Source organism: Bidens hawaiensis, unplaced genomic scaffold (genome assembly GCF_021521415.1).
Source record: "Bidens hawaiensis isolate Kalapana, Puna unplaced genomic scaffold, B.hawaiensis_p1.1 tig00003775_1, whole genome shotgun sequence".
Taxonomy (NCBI): Eukaryota; Viridiplantae; Streptophyta; class Magnoliopsida; order Asterales; family Asteraceae; genus Bidens; species Bidens hawaiensis.
The window spans coordinates 51,303-73,954 of record NW_027491217.1 but is presented as its reverse complement, the minus strand read 5'-3'; the positions used below and the strand labels follow the sequence as shown (position 1 = coordinate 73,954).

Genomic DNA, 22,652 nt, shown 5'->3' with positions numbered 1-22,652 from the left:
TGGCGGGGTAGTCGACGGCCAGATGCCCGACACCCCGCTAGGCCCGAAATATTTTTTTTTTTCGAAAAAATTTATATGTATTTTTATCAAAAGAATATGTATAATTAATGTTTCAACACAATTACATAACCACTAACTTGGTTTAGTGGTAAAGGGGTATGACATCTAACCAAAAGATTGTGGGTTCTAGTTTTATTTGAGACAATTTTAAGCTTATTTTTGTACAAAAGTTTTTTACACAACTCAAATCATAATCAAGTAAGCTCATTTAAAATTAAATTTTTTAAACTCAACAAAATGTTTTTTTTACTTAAGGCCCAAAATAAATTTCGCCTTCGGCCCAAAAATGTTTTCGCCTTTTTGGAGCCGGCCCTGGTTTGCTGACTGTGTGATGGATTGTTTGCTGAGTTGAACAATTCACACATGTTCAAATTTCAAATGGAGGAACCACTAAAGTCATTTATTAGATTGTACAAGTCATATCCCATTGAGTATCATACATGACTTTGCAGTTCACGATCCACCGCCTGTGCGATTGATAGTGGTTCCTTCATTTGGAATGGAGGAACAGTTGGCAAGTTGAAAAGCAATAAAAAATCCAATATTTTATAGGGAAAATTGACAATTGAATCCGGTTTTTCCGATTATTTTCATATCTGCAATAGTGTGAAAAGAAGGAATCCTCCAACTCACCAGACAAACATTCACATGATCTGCAACGACGTTAGGATCCGCCATTTCAAATGGTGGATCGCCTAGAAGCCAAAACATTTTCATCTCTCTTCTAGAAAACTACAAAAGCATGTGATTTTCTCCTATTTAAAAACAAAGTTCGACATTGTGGCGATCAATTGTGCATGAGACAATACAGTAGTATCTTTACGATGCCCTGAATCCGGATTTTCCAAAATGTGGCTTGTAAAATCATTAATTGGAAGCTAAAGTTCTGAGTTGGAAGCTTAAGTTTTTTACAATGGTAGGAATAAAATCAATAATTGATTGATTTGTTATGTCAAATATGTTATTGATTTTGAGACTCCTTATGACCCCTTTGTATATTCCACATATGCCTTTGTGTTCTTGCTGGTGCAAATATGTACCCTTGACATTTGAATGGTCAATGGTTTAAATGTATTCAAAATAGGTATTTATTGTTACATATACACACATAAATATATTCAAATGGCAGACTCGTATTAAAACAGTGTTGGTAATAGAATATGGTTTGTGTTCATAGTTGCAATACGAATAGCGCTAAATTTGTCATGACTCAAGATGATTGTTGCAAATATGTTTATATTTAATGCATACAAACTCTTAATGGTGATATGAGTTCATAAACTGTCATAATGTATTTAATGTCAAAACTAATTTGGTGATTGTACATTTTGTACATTTGTAAATGAAGTGATTGTACATTTGTACATCCCAGTTGTTTGATCCTTGATAACTAAAGATGAAGCCCAAAAACAATTAATAAAGAACAAATAAGAATCTGATATATATATATATATATAAAGTACATACAGATGAAAAAAAAAATCAAATTATAACACTGCTATAGACTATAATGATATGTATGAAAAACCAATATGAATAATAGTCATCCCGATTATTCCAACAAACAGTCTGTTTTTGTGTATACCTTTGAATATATTTCTTTTATCCAGCTTCCTCGAGTTGAACTCGTTAAACACTTGACATAGCACAAAGGTATTGAAAATTATCGTGTCCTTCACCCTTTCATCCACGTTAAATATCGCCATACCTTTAAACTGGAACGTCAATAAAACAGTAATCTGGAAAGTAGCTTGTGCCAGTAGGTTTCTCCACATGATATTTGTTATGAGTGGCTCGACCCGACCCACAGGCGGTTTGTCCAAGAGTTCCTTAGTGGGCCCTTCTGTTGCAAGTGCAAGTGCACCCAGAGTATCCATGATTAAGTTCACCCACAAGAGTTGAACCGCGGTTAAAGGGACCGAACCAGAAGTTACCGCTGCAATGAAGTTAATAACAAGAGCTGCTATATTTACCGTGAGCTGAAATTGGATGAATTTTTGGATATTATTGTACACGCATCGGGCCCCACATTAATACAGTTGATACAGAGGCAATGTCGTCATCTAAGATGACAATATCTGAGCTCTGTTTCGCCACTTCGGTTCCTTGAATTCCCATTGAAAGTCCAATATCCGGTCTTTGAGTGCTGGTGCGTCGTTTGTCCCGTCACCGGTAACTGCCACAACATGTCCTTTTTGTTTCAAGCATTTTACCATTAAAAGCTTATCAAAAGGCGAAGATCTTGCCATCACACGGATTTTATCAACCTTTTGCATTCTTTCTTCGTCTGTGAAATTACGAAACTGAACACCTTCCACCACTTCGTCTTCACGTACTTCTTGGCCCGATTCACGTATTCCACATTCGGTGGCTATGGCTTTTGCTGTGAAAACATTATCTCCAGTTATCATCTTGACTTCAACTCCTGCAAACCTGCAAGTTTCAATAGCTTTTTTGGATCCGGGCCTACACGGGTCCTTCAACCCGACTATCCCGAGCAAAGTTAAGCCTTCTTCTGCTAACTTTTGATAATCGGTGCCTTCTAAAACCCTCTTATGTGTGAAAGCAATGCACCTGAGACTACTTGCTGCCATTCCTTCGATGATATTCTCCAACTGTGTTCTTGAATCGTTATCCATTATCATTTTACACCCGTTGCTGTCATAATATTTTGAACACATTGCTAGTACCATCTCTGCAGCTCCTTTCCAATGAACATGAATAGTGTTGTCGTTCCTCCTAATTGAAACCCCACTTCGTTTTTTCTTTGAATTAAAAGTATCGACATGAATAATGGTTGAACTTTGTTTCAGCTTCTCCACATCCATATCCAAATCCTCAACCGCCCACGATAAAATCGCTTTTTCAGTTGGCGACCCGGAGTATTCGGGTTCCATCCGTGGGGCGCGTTTGAAAATCGTACCCGTGGTGTTGAATCCGACCGCCTCATGGAGAAGCTCAAGGACATTTTGGGAGATAACATTTGAAGAATATTGTTCCATGTACTCGAGACCGAGCCAGAACTTTGTTACTGTCATCTGGTTCATAGTCAAAGTCCCGGTTTTATCAGTGCATATAACCGTTGCTGAACCCATTGTTTCACAAGCAGATAGCTTCCGGACCATGGCTTGATCAGCCATCATTCTCTTCATAGAATATGCAAGTGTGAGTGTGACAGCTAGCGGTAAGCCTTCTGGGATGGCCACCACAACAATGGTCACCGCTGCCGAGAATATATCTGTAACCGAATCTAGTATTTTGTTTACACTAGTCTGTTTTCCATTGTACTCTCTGTTACCATTTTCATCTTCCGTGTTTCCCGTGAAATAACAAATTAACATAACGACAAGAACTAGGAAAGCAACTGCAAGACCTACCTTTCCGATTGAGGAAGTTAGTTTGTTGAGGCGTGACTGTAATGGCGTTTGCTCGTTATTTTCACCGGTGATGGAACTCATCATCTTCCCCCACGCGGTGTTCATCCCGACCGATAACACTAGCATCTGACAGTGCCCGTCAGCCACTTTAGCGCCCGAGATTAAAGACGGATTAGTGTTGGAATTAACTTCTATCTGCTCACTCTCGCCCGTCATGCTGGACTCATCTACTAGCAACGAATGCCCGTCAATAAACAATCCGTCCGCTGGTATTTGATCTCCGACATTCAAAACCACGATATCTCCAACGACTATATCGAATATGGATATCTTTTGTCTTCTTCCTTCTCTAACAACATCAATTTTGATATTATTGCTTATCTTTGACAAACTGTCAAACTGTTTTTCCTGTCTAAAGTTACTAATCGCTGACACAACAATAACTAGAAACACCGCGAGAAGTATGCTTCCACCTTCATACCATCCTTCTTTAATCCCGTATTCTTTGATACCAAAACCAAGAGAAAGAATCGCACACCCTATCAGTATAAGAATCGTGACGTCCTTAAAAGCCTCGGCCACAAAATAAAACAACCCCTTGGGACAGGGTTTCTCATACGTGTTGGAACCAAACACGGCTATCCTTTCGTTTAAATCTTGACCATCGATTCCATTTTCAAGATGAGTGTCAAGTGCTTTAGCTAAACCTTTGACACCATCAAACATGTGTAGCGTTTCCAAGTCTTTTTTTGTACGATATTAACAAGTTGTGTTTGATCAATACCATGGAAATATTGATTATCAGACACCTTAGGAACATCGATATCTGGGACGATTTCGATAACCGAATACTTGGGGAATTCGGAAACGGGTAGTAGTGCCTTGGAGATGATGTTTTTGGCAATGGTGTTTGAGAAATGTATAGTAAAGTAAGCGCGACGCCATCGTTTCTTAGCTGTGGTAAAGGTTGCAGTGCTTATGTTGTAGAACATGTTGCCAATATCATGCAAGGGTTGAACTTCTACAACCATTTTCGAGTACTGGTGTCTTTGCAAAGTAAGAACAGATATTATTAATGTAACTAAAACTGGTAACGATTTATGTTTATGTTGTGGTTCAAAGGCGCCAACCTCATTTTATACATAAAAAGGAGGGAAACTTTGTAATATCGTAAGACTGAGTTGGCTATAATATCTAGTTTTCTTTTATATATAATAAATTATTAAATATTTATAAGTTTAATATATATGAATTAAGTTTATCTATTATTTAGTTTCCTTGGTAAATTCTAACTAGATTTCATTATTGTTTTATATTTTCCTAGTTTTATATGCTTTAGTTTTTCAATATTCTTCGTTTAAGAAAAAGAAAAAGAAAAATAATTATAAAATTTGCCTCAAAGCAGTTTTTCGTTTTTTCTTCTTGTTTTTGAAACCTAACTCACTCTAGGATTTCTATCAAATTATTTTGTCTCATGATAGCATGCTCAAGTCCCTTAAGCATTATGTGTTTGCAAATTTTTTTCATAGGGCTCTATTACAAATGCTTTTCTTAGGTAAAAAAGACCTTCGGGCCACTCAGTTTACTGTCATATACATGAACTATTAATATATATATATATATATATATATATATATATATATATATATATATATATATATAATTATAGGTGTAAAAGTCTATCTGAGCAAAATATGCACTTCTATATAAATATACTAGAAAGTAGCATGCTTTTATAAAAACATGAAAAAATACATTTTTTTCTTAACATTAAAACAGTAAAAATCAATTTGCTGTTATGATTAGGGTTTATTTTATAGGTGTTTGCTGTTATTTTTTGTTCGTATTTGCTAATTTTCGATTATAAGACGTTATAAGTATTTGTTAATTTATATTTTGTTGTTAATATTAGACTTTTTTTCTTTTGTTGTTATAAGTATTTGATGGTATTTGCTGTTATTATCTTGTTATTGATTTTGATTCTTTTGTTGTAATTTTAGGTTTTTTTCTTTGTTATTATAAATCATTGTTTATGTAGATTGGTATTGTAGTTGGTATTGTTTCTTACGTTCTCATTTTTTATAAATAGTATTATTTTTTACGTTTTTTATGTTAAGATTAAAATGTACATGAACTTTCCCATGATTTTATATATGGGTAGTGTGGTTATGGGATCGGGAAGGGAAGAATGATGTGGAGAAGAGAGAGGTGTGACTGTGTGAGGGATGGAGCAACCGAGAGGGAATGCGTACCACCGTGATGATGTGAGTGGAAGCGAACCAAGCGACGAGATTGCGGGTTAGTGTGAGCTGGACGACTTCCTCCACTAAAGATGCCCACGAAGTAAACATATACACTCTGAGTTCTTATAAAGATAAAAATCTAATTTCTTTTTGATCAAATTTGATTTTTTGTTTACTTATAAAAAATTGTCTAAAAGTTATTTATTTGGTTTATCGATTACATTCTACAAATTTTTTAGTTTTCTAAAATAAATTAAAAGAAAATTTATATAGGGTAAGTTTTAGTTTTTTTTTTTTTACTTTATTTTTATTTATATAAGCTTCGATAATTTCATAAATTTTTAATTAGTTTTTATTCAGGCGCAATGTGCCTTTTATTTTAACTTTTTTGTTTTTTTCTTAAGTTTTATTTTGCGTTTTCATTTTGACTGATCCACGGTCACACTTTGATGCATCAAAATAGTGACATTTGAAATTGTGTAGGACATGCATAAAATCTATTTCACATGGTTTGGGTCAATGACGTGTAAAAAGCACAATATCACTTTAATTTAAACTCATCAAACACGTACTATTTCACATGCCATTTAGTTTGCATTACTTAACGAGAAAGCTGACTGTAAACTTCCAACGAAGTTTCCTCCCAATTCATTAATGTCACTTCGAACTAACATTCATCCAAACCAATTGAGGGTGTGTATCTTATAGAAATGTATATTTCATTAAGATGTCTATCATGGAAGGAAAATTGGTTTTTATTGGTCTCAAATATTGTTTTTTTGTCATTGCTGGTCCAAACTAACGAATTAGTCATTGATGGTCCCAACTTTTAATGTATTTATTCCTAACGGTCCGCGGCTAACAGAATTCTAACGCCGTTAGTTTCAGGTTGCCGGAAAAAACGTTTTTGGCCTGGAAAGTCATTTTTTTCCCGGAAAACTCCACTTGGATACCGCCACCATCACCGATTGACTCACCGCCAACCAACCACCATCACTTAAGCACCATCAAATAATTCTGACGATGATTCTAGGATTCCGACGACCTCAATAATTGAGGGTTTTTCTAGAAAAAGGTTCATGAATGTACGATACAAATAAATTACCATGATGTTTTGGACAAAATTGTTGAGTTTTCGGGAAAAATGTGTGTTTTCCGGGCAAAAACGTTTTTTCGGCGACCTGAAACTAACGACGTTAGAATTCTGTTACTCGCGGACCGTTAGGAACAAATACTTTAATAGTTGGGACCGTCAACAACCAATTCGTTAGTTGGGACCGGCAGTGACCAAAAGACGATAGTTGAGACCAATAAAAACCAATTTTCCATTGTGGAATAATTAGCAAAAACTAGTTATCGCGTCAGTAACTGTCACGTAAATAACTAGTTATCTTGTTAATTTAAGCAATGTAGGTTAACTAGCCACTATTCCATTAAAGTAATAATTAAATTATTTTAAAGAAAATAAAAAAAAGAATAATTTGTGATTGGTTGTGTGAATTCCAAAGGGGGGGGGTGTTATGGGGGTGGCGCCGGTTCAAAAAAGGTCGGGATGGTGTGGAGGGCGTCATCATATTCTGCATGGCATGGATGACGCTTCCACAATACATAATCTTACTATAATGGTTATATTATATTGAAAATTATATTATATCGAAGAGTAATAGCTATATTATATAATAATTATATTTATAAATTTTAGTCATCAAAGAGTTTGAACTAATATGACCAGATTCAATACGGTTGTTTAGTTTCACTCTTAAACAGGGACCCGCAAGACTCACCTTGAACAGGGACGTCTGTGCGATGACCAACTGCTCCAGCAGGACCCACCATGCTCAAAGAACCTTACGCGCAGTACGCCAGCTGTACCCGCAGGGAAAGCCTCCCAATGGTGAAGTACCCCGCCTGTTCCCGCAGCTGCGGATACAAGCCATCAGGGAAGGCTACCCGCACTAACAGCAAGGCTACACGCACAAGGCATTCGTTACTTCAGTTGTCACATGAAGGAATGAGCAAGGCGGGAACACTCCCGCCTAAATGAGCCGGTCCGTATGCTTCTGGAAGGTCTTTCGTACTATACCTACTAAGGTATGGGCGGAACAGACAGTTTGACCAGAGCAGCCCATGAACTAATCACAGGGTGACAGCTCACCGACAACAATACGAGGAGGAGCACCCTCTAGTACTGTGTCACTATTAGCCGCTGCCTACTCACCAACCCTCATGATGGGACGTGCGCAGCCTACAATTGGTGGAACAGTATACAGCCGACCTTATTACTGTTGGCCGTAACCTATCCACCAACCAGCATGGCCTGTGCATAGTCCACTGTTGGTAGAACAGGAATACTATTCAGCCGGCTATACCTGCTTGGAAACCTACCTTCGGCTATAAATACTCCAACTCCTTGGAATGGTAAGGACATCGTCTGATATCTCAATCTTATCTAGCAATCTCTTAATATACTCTTATATTCAGAGCAATCTAGTCTGATTCTCACGCCGGAGGGTGGTCACAAGGAGGAACCCCCCCCCCCTTCTCAGTGACGAGCTTACGGTGTCTGTTTTGCAGGTCTCTTGAAGAACAACCGTCTCTGCTAGACCTCATCCGTAGGAAACATTACTTAACCCCCAGATTATCTATAATCTGTCCAGGGTTCACTTAGTGTTTCTTCAATTATATAATAATTATATTTATAAATTTTAGTCAGCAAAGAGTTTGAACTAATATGACCAGATTCAATACGGTTGTTTAGTTTCACTCTTAAAAAATTAACTATCTTAAGAGTATTCCTTTCTTTCACAACCTACTTAATTATCACAGTACAATAAATGAAACGTATCTAAGTGATTATACGCCATGAGATGTGCAATTGCACATATCGTTAGCGTACAAAGTGTAAAAAAGAATGACCACTTTTGATTTCATTTAAAACAAAAATGGGTTATGTAATTGTAAATATATATATATATATATTCCGTGGGTAATTAACTAATTATTTTTATTTATTGTGTAATTATAACCCTTTCTTTATACGTAATTATTTTAATTTCATGCGTAATTAACTAATTATTTTTATTTAATGTGTAATTATAACACTAAAGGACTTTGTATGCTTCATGAGTATTAGGATCAAATACAAATCATTCTTAACATGAGAAAAGTATGAACCAATTTGCTGTTATTATTAGGTTTGTTTTTATAAGTGTTTGTTGTTAGTTTTGGTTCTTATTTGTTGACTTTCGATTATGAGACGATATAAATATTTATTGATTACATTTTATTCTTATCAATATGTTTTTTTCTTATGTTGTTATAAGTATTTGCTGTTATTATTATGTTGTTAATTTTGATTCTTTTGTTGATATTATTATGGTTTTTTCTTTGTAATTATAAAACATTGCTTATATAGATATGTATTGTAGTTGATATTGTTTCATGCGTTCTCACTTTTGGTAGATTGGTATTGTTTCCTACGTTCTCGTTCTCATGTTAAGATCATTTTGTACATGAACTTTCCCCCTGCTTCATGATAAGAAACCTTTTCTATATATCACTAATATATGTATGTTTTTTTCTTCCTTAATTTCCTTGTTTCTTGCCCTTTTGTCTTTAGTTCATAAAATTGCAACGCATATTTGCAATCCTCATTTTTCCATACAACAATTAGGCTTGGTTTATTTCATTATATATGATGGAATGAGAATTATAATTTCAAAACATTCCATCAAATTATATGCTTGATTTGTTAAAGCTAGAATGAAATGAACTAATTTGAACGTTTTCCATGATCAAATTTCATTAAAGGATTTTACCTTTCCATTCATACTAGCTATAAAGTGATTACCAAAGACAATAATTATAGTACAACGAAACCTCAACCAGATGACGAAACGAACAAATTCCCCGTTCTTTAATCCGACAACAAAACAAAGAGCAAAGTATACTGAATATATAAGAATAGTTAAGAGGAGGACGAGCCGGAGAAGTTCAGATTCACACCCACCATTCGGGTCGGGCCTTGTAATATATATACCCAGCCAAGAATCCTTTGCCTAACTTTCATTCCAAGTGTTGAGAGTATAATATCTAGACTAACATACAGATTCTTGACACCAATATATAGACAACCAGTCTATTTCATTTTGCACTTTATTATCTGTCCAACTCCACCTTGCTTGTTCTTTCATGCCATAATTTGGTGTCTTATTCTGTTGCTTAGCATGTCTCTTCTGTTTGAAGCCAAATGCGTACACAAGTTAAATCTTTATAACCCGACCCCCCCCCCCCCACCCGGTCCCCGAGGTGACTCGTTTAATATTAGAGTTTTACTATTATTATTTTTTTTGTATTTCTTAACCCAACTGCCAAATGGGTAGTCACAGCAAAACCTAACAATTTTTGCATATACATAATTGCTTAAAATAATCTCATTATAAGCATATTCAATTTAACTACTGATTAAGTTCTCATCATAAAGTCCACAACTGGTATTGTTTAAAACACTCAAGTCCACATAATAATCAACAAGTTGTATAAAATCACCTATAAACCACATATTTTCAATACTCTCACCTACATGAGACATAATCAATCCATTGAGGCTTAAACATGCTATACATTTTTGGTACTAAAAAAAATTAGCACAACTAAACTTTCTTTAAAACACGCTTAAAACCTTTGACTCCAGCCCTTTTCATCATTGACTCGATCTTTGTAGTAACAAAGTTATTCTCATAGTTCCATGTATCTTCTTTCTGGGACGACCACGATAAAACTGCAACCGCAATAGAAACTCCCCACTGCAAGCCATTTGATCTCGGTGTATTTGGGAAATTCGTCAAAAATTTCACCATCACAATTTCAAGAACTATACCAATCCCGACTATTCCAACAAACAATCGGCTTTTGTGTATACCTTTGAATATATTCCTTTTCTCTACCTTCCTCGAGTTGAACTCATTAAACACCTGACATAGCACGAAAATATTAAAAAGTATAGCGTTTTTCACCCGCTCTTCCACATTAAATATCACTTTACCATTAAAATGGAAAGTCAGCAAAACAATAATCTGGATAACAGCAAGTGCAAATAGGTTTTTCTGCAGCATAGTCATTATAGTTTGTTTGACCCAGCCCGAAGAAGGTTTGTTCAAGAGTTCCTTAGTGGATCGTTCTGTCGCTAGTGCAAGTGAACCCAAGGTATCCATGATTAGATTCACCCACAAGAGTTGAACCGCGGTTAAGGGGACTCCACCTGAAGTTATCGCTGCACTGACGTTATTAAGGAGTGCTCCCACATTTACGGTGACTTGAAATTGGACGAATATTTGAATCTTATTGTACATGCATCGTCCCCGCGTTAAAACAGTTGCAATGTCATCATCTAAATTTGCAATATCTGAGCTCTGTTCACTTTCTTCTTCATCTGTGAAATCACCAAACTTGTCACTTTCCGCCGCTTCTTCACATTCTTCTTGATCCGATAAATCACCAAACTGGTCACTTTCCGCTGCTTCTTCACATTGATCTTGATCCGATTCAAGCATTCCACCTTCGGGTCTGCATGGGTCCTTCAACCCGATAATCCCTAGCAAAGTTAACCCTTCTTCGGTTGGTGTTTGATAATCGTTGCCTTCTGGAACCTTCTTATGCGCGAAAGCAATGCACCCGAGACCACTTGTTGCCATCCCTTTGATTATATTCTCTAACTGTGTTCTTGAATTGCTATCCAATATCAGTTTCCGCCCATGGCTGTTATAATATTTTGAACACATTGCCAACACCATCTCTGCAGCTCCTTTCCAGTGAACATGAATCTTCTTATCACCTTTTCTCTTAATCGAAACCCCACTCTGTTTTTTCTTCCAATTAAATATCTCGACAAGAACAATCGAACTTTTTTCCATCTTCTTCATTTCCATACCCAAATCCTCAACCGCCCACGATAAAATCGCTTTCTCCGTTGGAGATTTAGAGTATTCGGGTACCATCCTTGAGGTGTGTTTGAACCCGACTGCCTCGTGGAGAACTTCAAGAACTTGTTGGGAGATAACATTGGAAGTATGTGGTTCCATGAACTCGAGACCGAGCCAGAAATTTGTTACAGTCATCTGGTTTATAGTCAAAGTCCTGGTTTCATCGGTGCCTATAACCGTGGCTGAACCCATGGTCTGATAGGCAGATAGCTTTCTAACCATGGCTTGATGACCCATCATTCTCTTCATGGAGTATGCAAGTGTGAGGGTAACAACTAGCGGTAGACCTTCAGGGATGGCCACCACTATGATGATTCTGGCCGCCGAGAACATACCCGAATCTAGTATTTTGTTTATGCTAGCGTGTTGCTCATCATACTCCCGGTAACAAATTAACATAATTATAAGAACAAGGAAAGCCACTGCAAGACATACTTTGTTGAGGCTTGATTGTAGTGGTGTTTGATCATTATTATCATCCGTGATGGAACCCATCATCTTTCCCCAGGCGGTGTTCATCCCAACTGATAACACGAGCATCCGACAATGCCCGTCAGCCACTTTGGCACCGGATATTAAAAATGGATTGGTGGTGGCGTTTATATGAGGCTTTTTACTCATGCCGGTCATGCTCGACTCATCAACTAGCAACGGATGCCCGTCAATAAACAACCCGTCTGCTGGAATCTGATCTCCGACATTCAAAACAACGATATCTCCAACGACTATATCGAATATAGATATCTTTTGTCTTCTTCCTTCTCTAACGACATCAATCTTGATATTATTGTTTATTTTTGACAGACTATCAGACTGTTTTTCCTGCCTGAAGTTACTAATCGCCGACACGACAATAACTAGAAACACCGCGAGAAGTATGCTTCCACCTTCATACCATCCTTCTTTAATCCCGTCTTTTTGTATACCGAAACCAAGAGAAAGAGCAGCACACCCCATTAGTATAAGAATCGTGACGTCCTGTAAAGCCCCGGCCGCAAAATAAAACAAACCCCTTGGAGGGGGTGTCTTGTAAGTATTGGAACCAAACACGGCTCTCCTTTCGTTTAAATCATGACCATTGATTCCATTTTCAAGATGAGTGTCAAGGGTTTTTGCTAAACCCTTGACACCATCAAACCTGCGAAGCGTTTCCATGTCTTTGTCTTGTACAATATTAACGAGGCGTGTTTCATCAATACCACAGAATTGGTGATCATCAGTCGACGCCTCACTGATATTGATACGAACCTCAGGAACATGAACGACAAGCTGTGGGATGATTTCGATGAAGTTGTTGGCTATAGAGACCAAGGTGTTGGAAAAATGTATGGTGAAGAAGGCACGCCGCCATCTTTTCTTGGCTTTGGTAAGGGTAAGGGTGGTTGTGCTTATGTTGTATAGCACCGTACCAATGTCATGGGGTTGAATCTCTGTAACCATTTTTGGACTAGCAAGGGAATTTTAAGTAGAGGATTTTTGTTACGGGCGGCCTATATACCTGTATATAATTTGGACCGCCGTACGTCCGTACTAAATGGATAATTATCAGGAACCTTCACAGAAAGTGGGGATCGATTTTGATCATGACGGGGGATAACATGAGAGACGACTTTGTTACGTCATCTACCCCACACAATCTCACATGGTCTCTTCAACCAACTCTTACGTGTTGTTCCCGAGTCGGGGAGGGGAGAGGAAGGAAATGAGAGAAAAATGTTAAAATATCATGTTTCAGATATTTTTTAAGAAGAAAATGGGAGGGAAAGTGAGTGAAAATACTAGAAAATTTAATTATATATTCATCGTCTCAAATTGGAGAGATTATGAGAGAAAATATTTTCAATTACTAAATTACCCTTAAAACTTATTTTATTTTAGTTTTACTTAAAGGGTATGATAGTAAAACTATTATTTTCTTTTTTTTTTCTCTCAAATCGGGAACACATGAAATATGTAAATTCCTTGATTTTCCTTTCCTTCTTATTAAACTCGGAAACACAAAAATAAGCTTTCCGTCTCCTTTCTTTTCTCTCCTAATTTCCTTTCCCATTTCCATTTCTATTTTACGTATGATTTAGTTTTTGTTCTTCTATATATAACATTGTGTAATATTTGTTAAATGGGTAAAGTTAAAAACTTAAAATGTAAAGAGGGATATAAAAATGAGAAGTGTTATAAGGAATTGTGGCCACACAAAAAAACCACTAAAAATATTTAAAAATAAATAAATAAATCAAAACTTAAAATATAAATAAAACACAAAAAAATTTTAAAAACCAAAATATTTCCCTCGTCATTCCCGTTACAAAAGAAAGACAAAAAAACACAATGCCGAGAAAAAAGACACAATGCCGACAATGAACAAAGAACACAATGATAAATTAAAAAAAAGACACAATATGTAGTCGTAAAATATAATATAATGTCGACAAAATATAACACAATTTTGATAATATAACACAATACAAGAAAAAAAAGACATAATGTTAAGAAAAAAAAGACTAATCAATAACAATAATAAATAAAAAATACAATGATAAATTCAAAGACAAAATGATCTTTTTTACACAACAATGTGTCTTTTATTATTATTATTATTATTATTAGAACGAAGAAGGCGGTGGAAATATATTTTTTTTTATTAAATTTTGAGTTATGATTTGTTTTATTAATTTTCATTATTTTTTTGTTAAAAATTATTCTCATCTTTTTCATTTTTTACCTATTTTTAGAATAATCTGACCCTTGTTAAATAATATAAATCTATAAATAGAGTTTTATTAGGAAAAAATTACTCGCACTTCATATCAGTTTTATTGAAGGTAAAAATTGAAGGTAAATTATTTATATCCTATGTTTTTTGGTATCCTAACAAGTAATTGTACTCGCGCGTTGTGATGAAACTGGTTAAATGCATTGTAGTTCAAAATCTACCATGCATTGCGGCAAGTACGTGGCAGGAAGGCAGTCTCGGTTCAATTCGCTATGATAAAAGTTTCATTACCAAAATTGAAGTGCCAAAAGGTAAAAATGTAAGCTGAAACCCGAGTTAGGGAACAAAAATGCCATCGCCACTGCCATCTGACCACCATCGTCACCGTAGATGTCATCGTTTTCACTATTGTCGTCACCACCATCAACATCGTCGCCGCCACCACCATCGCCTGACCAGCACCGCCATCGCCACTAGGGTTGTAAACGAACCAAACTGAACGAAGTCTTGTGCATGTTCATTCATTTAGTATTAAACTTGTTCACGAATGGTTCATAAACACTAACCGAATGGCAATTATTGTTTGTGTTCATTCGTTAAGGAATTCAACTTGTTTATAAACATAAATGAACATTACCTATTGAAGAAGAAAAAACAACACTCTTAATCCAAAACATTATTAATAATCATCTTAAATAAATATAAAGTTAAGCACCAAGAGATAATAATTATCACCATAATCATCCCTCAATCGACGATTTTATTCTAATAAAGTCAACGAAACATAAGTTTGATTGTTATCCGTTAAAGCAAGATTTTATAAAACAAACCATTCACGAAATGAACTAAACATAAACAATAAACATATTAATTTAAATATTAGATTGGTTATTACATATAAAATATTGTAAAACAAACCTTTAACTAACAGACATAAAACGACCAAAAACTAACATAAATGAATACATTACCGAACATTCACGAAGACAATTAAACAAATACCACATTTATTCATGTTTTTCGCTCGGTAGTGTATTTGTTCTAAAAAATCAATATATATATATACACACACATATATATTGAGTGTGGCCCAACCAAGTTATTTGAGTCCGGCCCATTCATGTTATTTGAGTCCGGGCTGGCCTTAAATTTTTAAAAAAATAAAGTTAGTTTAAAGCCAAAGAACAAGAAATTTTTAACGAAATAAACATAAAGATAAAGAAAGACTGAGAAATAAAACTCCATAAGATCAAACCAAAGCTCAAATAAATTGTAAATAAAAAAAAAAGAAATATTAAGACCAAAATCTAACGATACCATTTGGAACACAACAACAAATGGAGTTTTCATTGTGCGTAACAATTTTTTGTCATCGTAAACCGAAACCATTAGTAACAATTTTTTGTCATCGTAAACCGAAACCAAACCATTGAAAATTGAAAACAGTTGAAAACGGCCGGCCAAAAGCTAAAAAAAAAATCAACCGTGAAATCATACCAATGACCGATTTTAACAGTTTTACGGCTTCAAACCAAATAATGAACACCCATAAACTTGTTACGTGATTACCAAGTTTATATTTCCCGTCGCATCGCGCGGACACCCATCTAGTTTCGCTAACACATTAAGCTTAAATTTCAACTCATTTAGTTTTGAACATAAAATGAACACATAACTTAAATGTTTAAAATTAAATATGTACATGCTTTAAACGGAAATTATATTTTAATAATTACAATTAAATGTTATTGGCCGATAATATTCTCAAGTAAGAATATTCTTGCTGACGGTCCAAAGTTTTAACAAATTTACTCTCATTGGACCTCCATTAAAAACAACTTAACGGTGTTAAGTTTTATCTGAATTTCAAATTAATGTTTCAGGGCTTTTGATCAGAAAGAGAATACGAGTCGATTGAAGTAAAATTTACCTCGAAACGATACTCTAAACGATGAAACAATGCTTCAATTTGGGTGTTTGAATTTTCAGTTAACAAAAATTAAGTCGTTTGGAGCACCATTTTGACATAAGTATTGCATCAATCAACTCGTATCCTCTTTCCGATTAAAAGACCTAAAACATCAATTTAAAATTTGAATAAACTTAATGCCGTAATTTTTTTGTTTTTTTTAGCGAAGGTCCAATGAACTAGGTTACCACCAAACTACTGTTTCGATACATTTTTGGGAATGGCTGGGTAACGTGATTTAATTTACCAATATTTTAATATTAATTATGTGTTAAATTATTTAGAACAAAATTCGTTCTCTACTTTTCACTTAGAGCATTCCAAGCATTTTCTCTATTTTTACCTTTATAATTACATTAAAAAAAATATTACATTTTCTCTCTTATATACAATTTAATAATATTTTTTACATATTTATTATTATTTTTTATCTCTCATCCATTCACAACCACTTTTTAGTATATTAAAAAATAAATAGATGATGAACATTGTTTCTCTAAATTTGCTCAAAATTTACTCATTTTTCAAAAATCTCTCTCCTCCACTCATTAACACTCTTTTAAAAAATTTAGAGAACTCCCTCACATATGATAAAGGAGCTACCGAGAATACTCTTACAATGATTAATATAACACTCTTTAAAAAATTTAGAGAACTCTCTCACATAATGATAAAGAAGCTATCGAGAATATCACATACTTTGTATTATAATCCAAAATAAAGTAGGCTTTATTGAAAAATTATATGAACTTTGCAACAATTTATATTTGTAATAATTATGTTGGAAAAGCTGTTAGAAGAAACGGTTTCCTTGACATGCGTTTTTCTCACAATTTTTGTAGGAAAATTGTTGAAAAATGATTTTCCAACAAATTTTCCACTAAATGTAAGAATATACTCATTTTTAGTACTGAATATATTAAACTATTTAACAAGATTAAAAACCAAAAAGTTCATTTAGATTGATAAAGTGGTATTTGAATGATAAAGTTTGGGTAAATATGTAATAAGAAATCTTAACAACGGGATATATGTAAGGGATGTAATATGGTACAAATAAAATTAACATACTAAATATAAAAATAACTAGTCATTTGTATTTATGTATTTAATACAAGCTCTATATGTAAAAATCCCAAAAGATAAGAAAAAAGTGCAACACTAAATTGGCTCTCGTCATTCATAACGGTTCTTTTTCCGGTGTCAATCTCATTCCTATGTCTCAAAAGCTAACTCTATACAATATCACTTATACAAACCTAACTGTGAATATACATGCTATGTGTATTGTCTTCAAACTAATGCCCGATCGTAACAGAAATGAAGGTACACCCAAACTTACTTTGTAATTAACGTGTAGGAACTAATATTTGCTAGAATTTGAATTTTGATAAATTGTTGCACCTTTAAACTCTAAAACTCATGGTGACATATAGAAATTGATGATTTCGTGAATCTAAGATTTTTCTTGGGAAATAGGAGACAATAAAATGGTTTCTAGGAGAGAAAAAAATGCTTTGGTTTCTAGGCGATCCGTCTATGAAATTGTGGATCCTAGCGTTTGCTGCAACGCCGGCCTTGAGGCATGGCGGGGTAGTCGACGGCCAGATGCCCGACACCCCGCTAGGCCCGAAATATTTTTTTTTTCAAAAAAATTTATATGTATTTTTATCAAAAGAATATGTATAATTAATGTTTCAACACAATTACATAACCACTAGCTTGGTTTAGTGGTAAAGGGGTATGACATCTAACCAAAAGATTGTGGGTTCTAGTTTTATTTGAGACAATTTTAAGCTTATTTTTGTACAAAAGTTTTTTACACAACTCAAATCATAATCAAGTAAGCTCATTTAAAATTAAATTTTTTAAACTCAACAAAATGTTTTTTTTACTTAAGGCCCAAAATAAATTTCGTCTTCGGCCCAAAAATGTTTTCGCCTTTTTGGAGCCGGCCCTGGTTTGCTGACTGTGTGATGGATTGTTTGCTGAGTTGAACAATTCACACATGTTCAAATTTCAAATGGAGGAACCACTAAAGTCATTTATTAGATTGTACAAGTCATATCCCATTGAGTATCATACATGACTTTGCAGTTCACGATCCACCGCCTGTGCGATTGATAGTGGTTCCTTCATTTGGAATGGAGGAACAGTTGGCAAGTTGAAAAGCAATAAAAAATCCAATATTTTATAGGGAAAATTGACAATTGAATCCGGTTTTTCCGATTATTTTCATATCTGCAATAGTGTGAAAAGAAGGAATCCTCCAACTCACCAGACAAACATTCACATGATCTGCAACGACGTTAGGATCCGCCATTTCAAATGGTGGATCGCCTAGAAGCCAAAACATTTTCATCTCTCTTCTAGAAAACTACAAAAGCATGTGATTTTCTCCTATTTAAAAACAAAGTTCGACATTGTGGCGATCAATTGTGCATGAGACAATACAGTAGTATCTTTACGATGCCCTGAATCCGGATTTTCCAAAATGTGGCTTGTAAAATCATTAATTGGAAGCTAAAGTTCTGAGTTGGAAGCTTAAGTTTTTTACAATGGTAGGAATAAAATCAATAATTGATTGATTTGTTATGTCAAATATGTTATTGATTTTGAGACTCCTTATGACCCCTTTGTATATTCCACATATGCCTTTGTGTTCTTGCTGGTGCAAATATGTACCCTTGACATTTGAATGGTCAATGGTTTAAATGTATTCAAAATAGGTATTTATTGTTACATATACACACATAAATATATTCAAATGGCAGACTCGTATTAAAACAGTGTTGGTAATAGAATATGGTTTGTGTTCATAGTTGCAATACGAATAGCGCTAAATTTGTCATGACTCAAGATGATTGTTGCAAATATGTTTATATTTAATGCATACAAACTCTTAATGGTGATATGAGTTCATAAACTGTCATAATGTATTTAATGTCAAAACTAATTTGGTGATTGTACATTTTGTACATTTGTAAATGAAGTGATTGTACATTTGTACATCCCAGTTGTTTGATCCTTGATAACTAAAGATGAAGCCCAAAAACAATTAATAAAGAACAAATAAGAATCTGATATATATATATATATAAAGTACATACAGATGAAAAAAAATCAAATTATAACACTGCTATAGACTATAATGATATGTATGAAAAACCAATATGAATAATATATATATATATGTGCTAACTGTATCTTAGAGTCTAATGTAGCTTAGAAATGGTTTATCGGGTACTGGTATCAGCTTCATAACCCATCCGATAGGCCACGATAAAGCTGCAATACCAATACAAATTCCCCACTGCACACCGTTTAATCTTTCTGTGTCCGCAAACTTCTTCAAAAACTCCACCATCAAAATCTGAAGGATAACAGTCATCCCGATTATTCCAACAAACAGTCTGTTTTTGTGTATACCTTTGAATATATTTCTTTTATCCAGCTTCCTCGAGTTGAACTCATTAAACACTTGACATAGCACAAAGGTATTGAAAATTATCGTGTCCTTCACCCTTTCATCCACGTTAAATATCGCCATACCTTTAAACTGGAACGTCAATAAAACAGTAATCTGGAAAGTAGCTTGTGCCAGTAGGTTTCTCCACATGATATTTGTTATGAGTGGCTCGACCCGACCCACAGGCGGTTTGTCCAAGAGTTCCTTAGTGGGCCCTTCTGTTGCAAGTGCAAGTGCACCCAGAGTATCCATGATTAAGTTCACCCACAAGAGTTGAACCGCGGTTAAAGGGACCGAACCAGAAGTTACCGCTGCAATGAAGTTAATAACAAGAGCTGCTATATTTACCGTGAGCTGAAATTGGATGAATTTTTGGATATTATTGTACACGCATCGGGCCCCACATTAATACAGTTGATACAGAGGCAATGTCGTCATCTAAGATGACAATATCTGAGCTCTATTTCGCCACTTCGGTTCCTTGAATTCCCATTGAAAGTCCAATATCCGGTCTTTGAGTGCTGGTGCGTCGTTTGTCCCGTCACCGGTAACTGCCACAACATGTCCTTTTTGTTTCAAGCATTTTACCATTAAAAGCTTATCAAAAGGCGAAGATCTTGCCATCACACGGATTTTATCAACCTTTTGCATTCTTTCTTCGTCTGTGAAATTACGAAACTGAACACCTTCCACCACTTCGTCTTCACGTACTTCTTGGCCCAATTCACGTTGAAGAGGTAGGTCCCAGCAGAGCCCAGTTGGACCCGCAAGACTCACCTTGAACAGGGACGTCTGCGCAACGACCAACTGCTTCCGCAGGACCCACCATGCTCAGAGAAGACCTTACGCGCAGTACGCCAGCTGTACCCGCAGGGAAAGCCTCCCAATGGTGAAGTACCCCGCTTGTTCCCGCAGTTGCGGATACAAGCCATCAGGGAAGGCTACCCGCACTGATAGCAAGGCTACACGCACAAGGCACTATTGCTACTTCAGTAGTCACCTGAAGGAATGAGCAAGGCGGGAATACTCCCGCCCAGATGAGCCAGTCCGTATGCTTCTGGAAGATCTTTTGTACTATACCTACCAAGGTATGGGCAAAACAGACGATCTGACCAGAGCAGCCCATGAACCAATCACAGGGTGACAGCTCACCGACAACAGTACGAGGAGGAGCACCCTCTAGTACTGTTTGTCACTATTAGCCGCTGCCTACTCACCAACCCTTACTATGGGACGTGCGCAGCCTACAGTTGGTGGAACAGTGCATAGCCGGCGGTAAAGGAACAGTATACAGCCGACCTTGTCACTGTCGGCCGCAGCCTATCCACCAACCAGCATGGTTTGTGCGTAGCCCACTGTTGGTAGAACAGGAATACTATTCAGCCGGCTGTACCTTCTAGGAAACCTACCTTCGGCTATAAATACTCCAACACCTTGGAATGGTAAGGACATCATCTGATATCTCATTATCTTATCTTCTCTAGCAATCTCTTAATATACACTTATATTCAGAGCAATCTAGTCTGATTCTCACGCCGGAGGGTGGTCACAAGGAGGAACCCCCCCTTCTCAGTGACGAGCTTACGGTGTCTATTTTGCAGGTCACCTGAAGAACAACTTTCTTTGCTGGACCTCATCCTCGTGGGAAACATTACTTAATCCCCAGATTATCCGTAATCTGCCCAGGGTCACTTAGTGTTTCTTCATTGGCGCCATCCGTGCATAAAAGCTAGAACTAATTCTTAGTTTTTTCAAAATTTCTGAAGAAATGGTTAACGTTACTCCGGTCCCAAGTCCAGTAAGCGACCAAGAAACCCCGGTAACCACAACCCCAGCAACTGGGGGGAACACCGGCGGTTATACAAATTTTACGAACACTACCCCGGTTACCCAAGCCGGGACAAGTGCAGTAAACAATATTTCACTGGGGTTCACTGATGCCCAGTTGGAGAAACGGACGAGGGTCCCTCGCCAAACACTCGATCAAGTTAAGGCGTGGGCCGAAGCACGTCAGAAAGAGTTCCAAGCTGAGTTGGATGAACGCTTGCGTTCACTTCAACAGGCTGACGAATTCGGCAGTACTCGCCAACATCTCAACATGAACAGTGAGTGCGAGTACTCGGACGATGAGCGGGAAGAATCCGATACCGACGCAAACCCTCGCCATAAGGCAAAAGGGAAGCGTAAGGAAACGGACTTCCAGCCGGCAAGGAATTTTGGAGAAACCTTTAAACCAACGAACGCGGGGAGAAACCCACGTGACTTCTCCAAAACCTTTAGACCAACTGCTGCAAATGCGGGAAAGTCCAAGTTTGCAAGGGACATTGCGGAAGCAATCGCCCCGAGAAGTGCCAAACAAATGTCCAACATCGGCACTTATGATGGTCTATCCGACCCAGACGACCACTTGAACAGATTCATTGCGGGAGCATTCGTCAATAACTGGACGGAACCCACGTGGTGTTATATGTTCCAGATGACTCTGGTTGGAGTGGCCAGGGCATGGTTCGATCGTTTACCGGCCCACCACATCTATGATTGGGCGGACTTTCAGAACAAGTTCAGCCAACACTTCAGCCAACAGAGGAAATATACTGAAGAACAGTGGACGATCCTCAACTGCGTTAGAGAGGAGGATGAATCTTTACTAGACTTCATCACTCGCTTCAACTCCAAAAAGCTGAGTCTGGGCAACATAAGTGAAGATCTTGTTCGCGCCGCTTTCATCCAAGGCGCCGAATACCCAGAGCTTATCCGCACATTGACGGGTAAGGACGGCATGCCGTCCACATGGGATGCCATCATGACGGCGGCCAAGCGCTTTGCCGAGACGGAGAAGC

General features: G+C 36.5%; 3 pseudogenes; all 3 read right to left on the bottom strand.

Moving 5' to 3' along the window:
* Positions 1 to 1,565: 1,565 nt before the first annotated feature.
* On the bottom strand, positions 1,566 to 4,473 carry LOC143624371 (calcium-transporting ATPase 12, plasma membrane-type pseudogene; annotated as a pseudogene).
* Positions 4,474 to 10,269: 5,796 nt separating this feature from the next.
* On the bottom strand, positions 10,270 to 13,154 carry LOC143624358 (calcium-transporting ATPase 12, plasma membrane-type pseudogene; annotated as a pseudogene).
* A 6,397-nt stretch (positions 13,155 to 19,551) lies between these two features.
* LOC143624369 (putative calcium-transporting ATPase 13, plasma membrane-type pseudogene) lies at positions 19,552 to 20,064 on the bottom strand (annotated as a pseudogene).
* Positions 20,065 to 22,652: the final 2,588 nt, after the last annotated feature.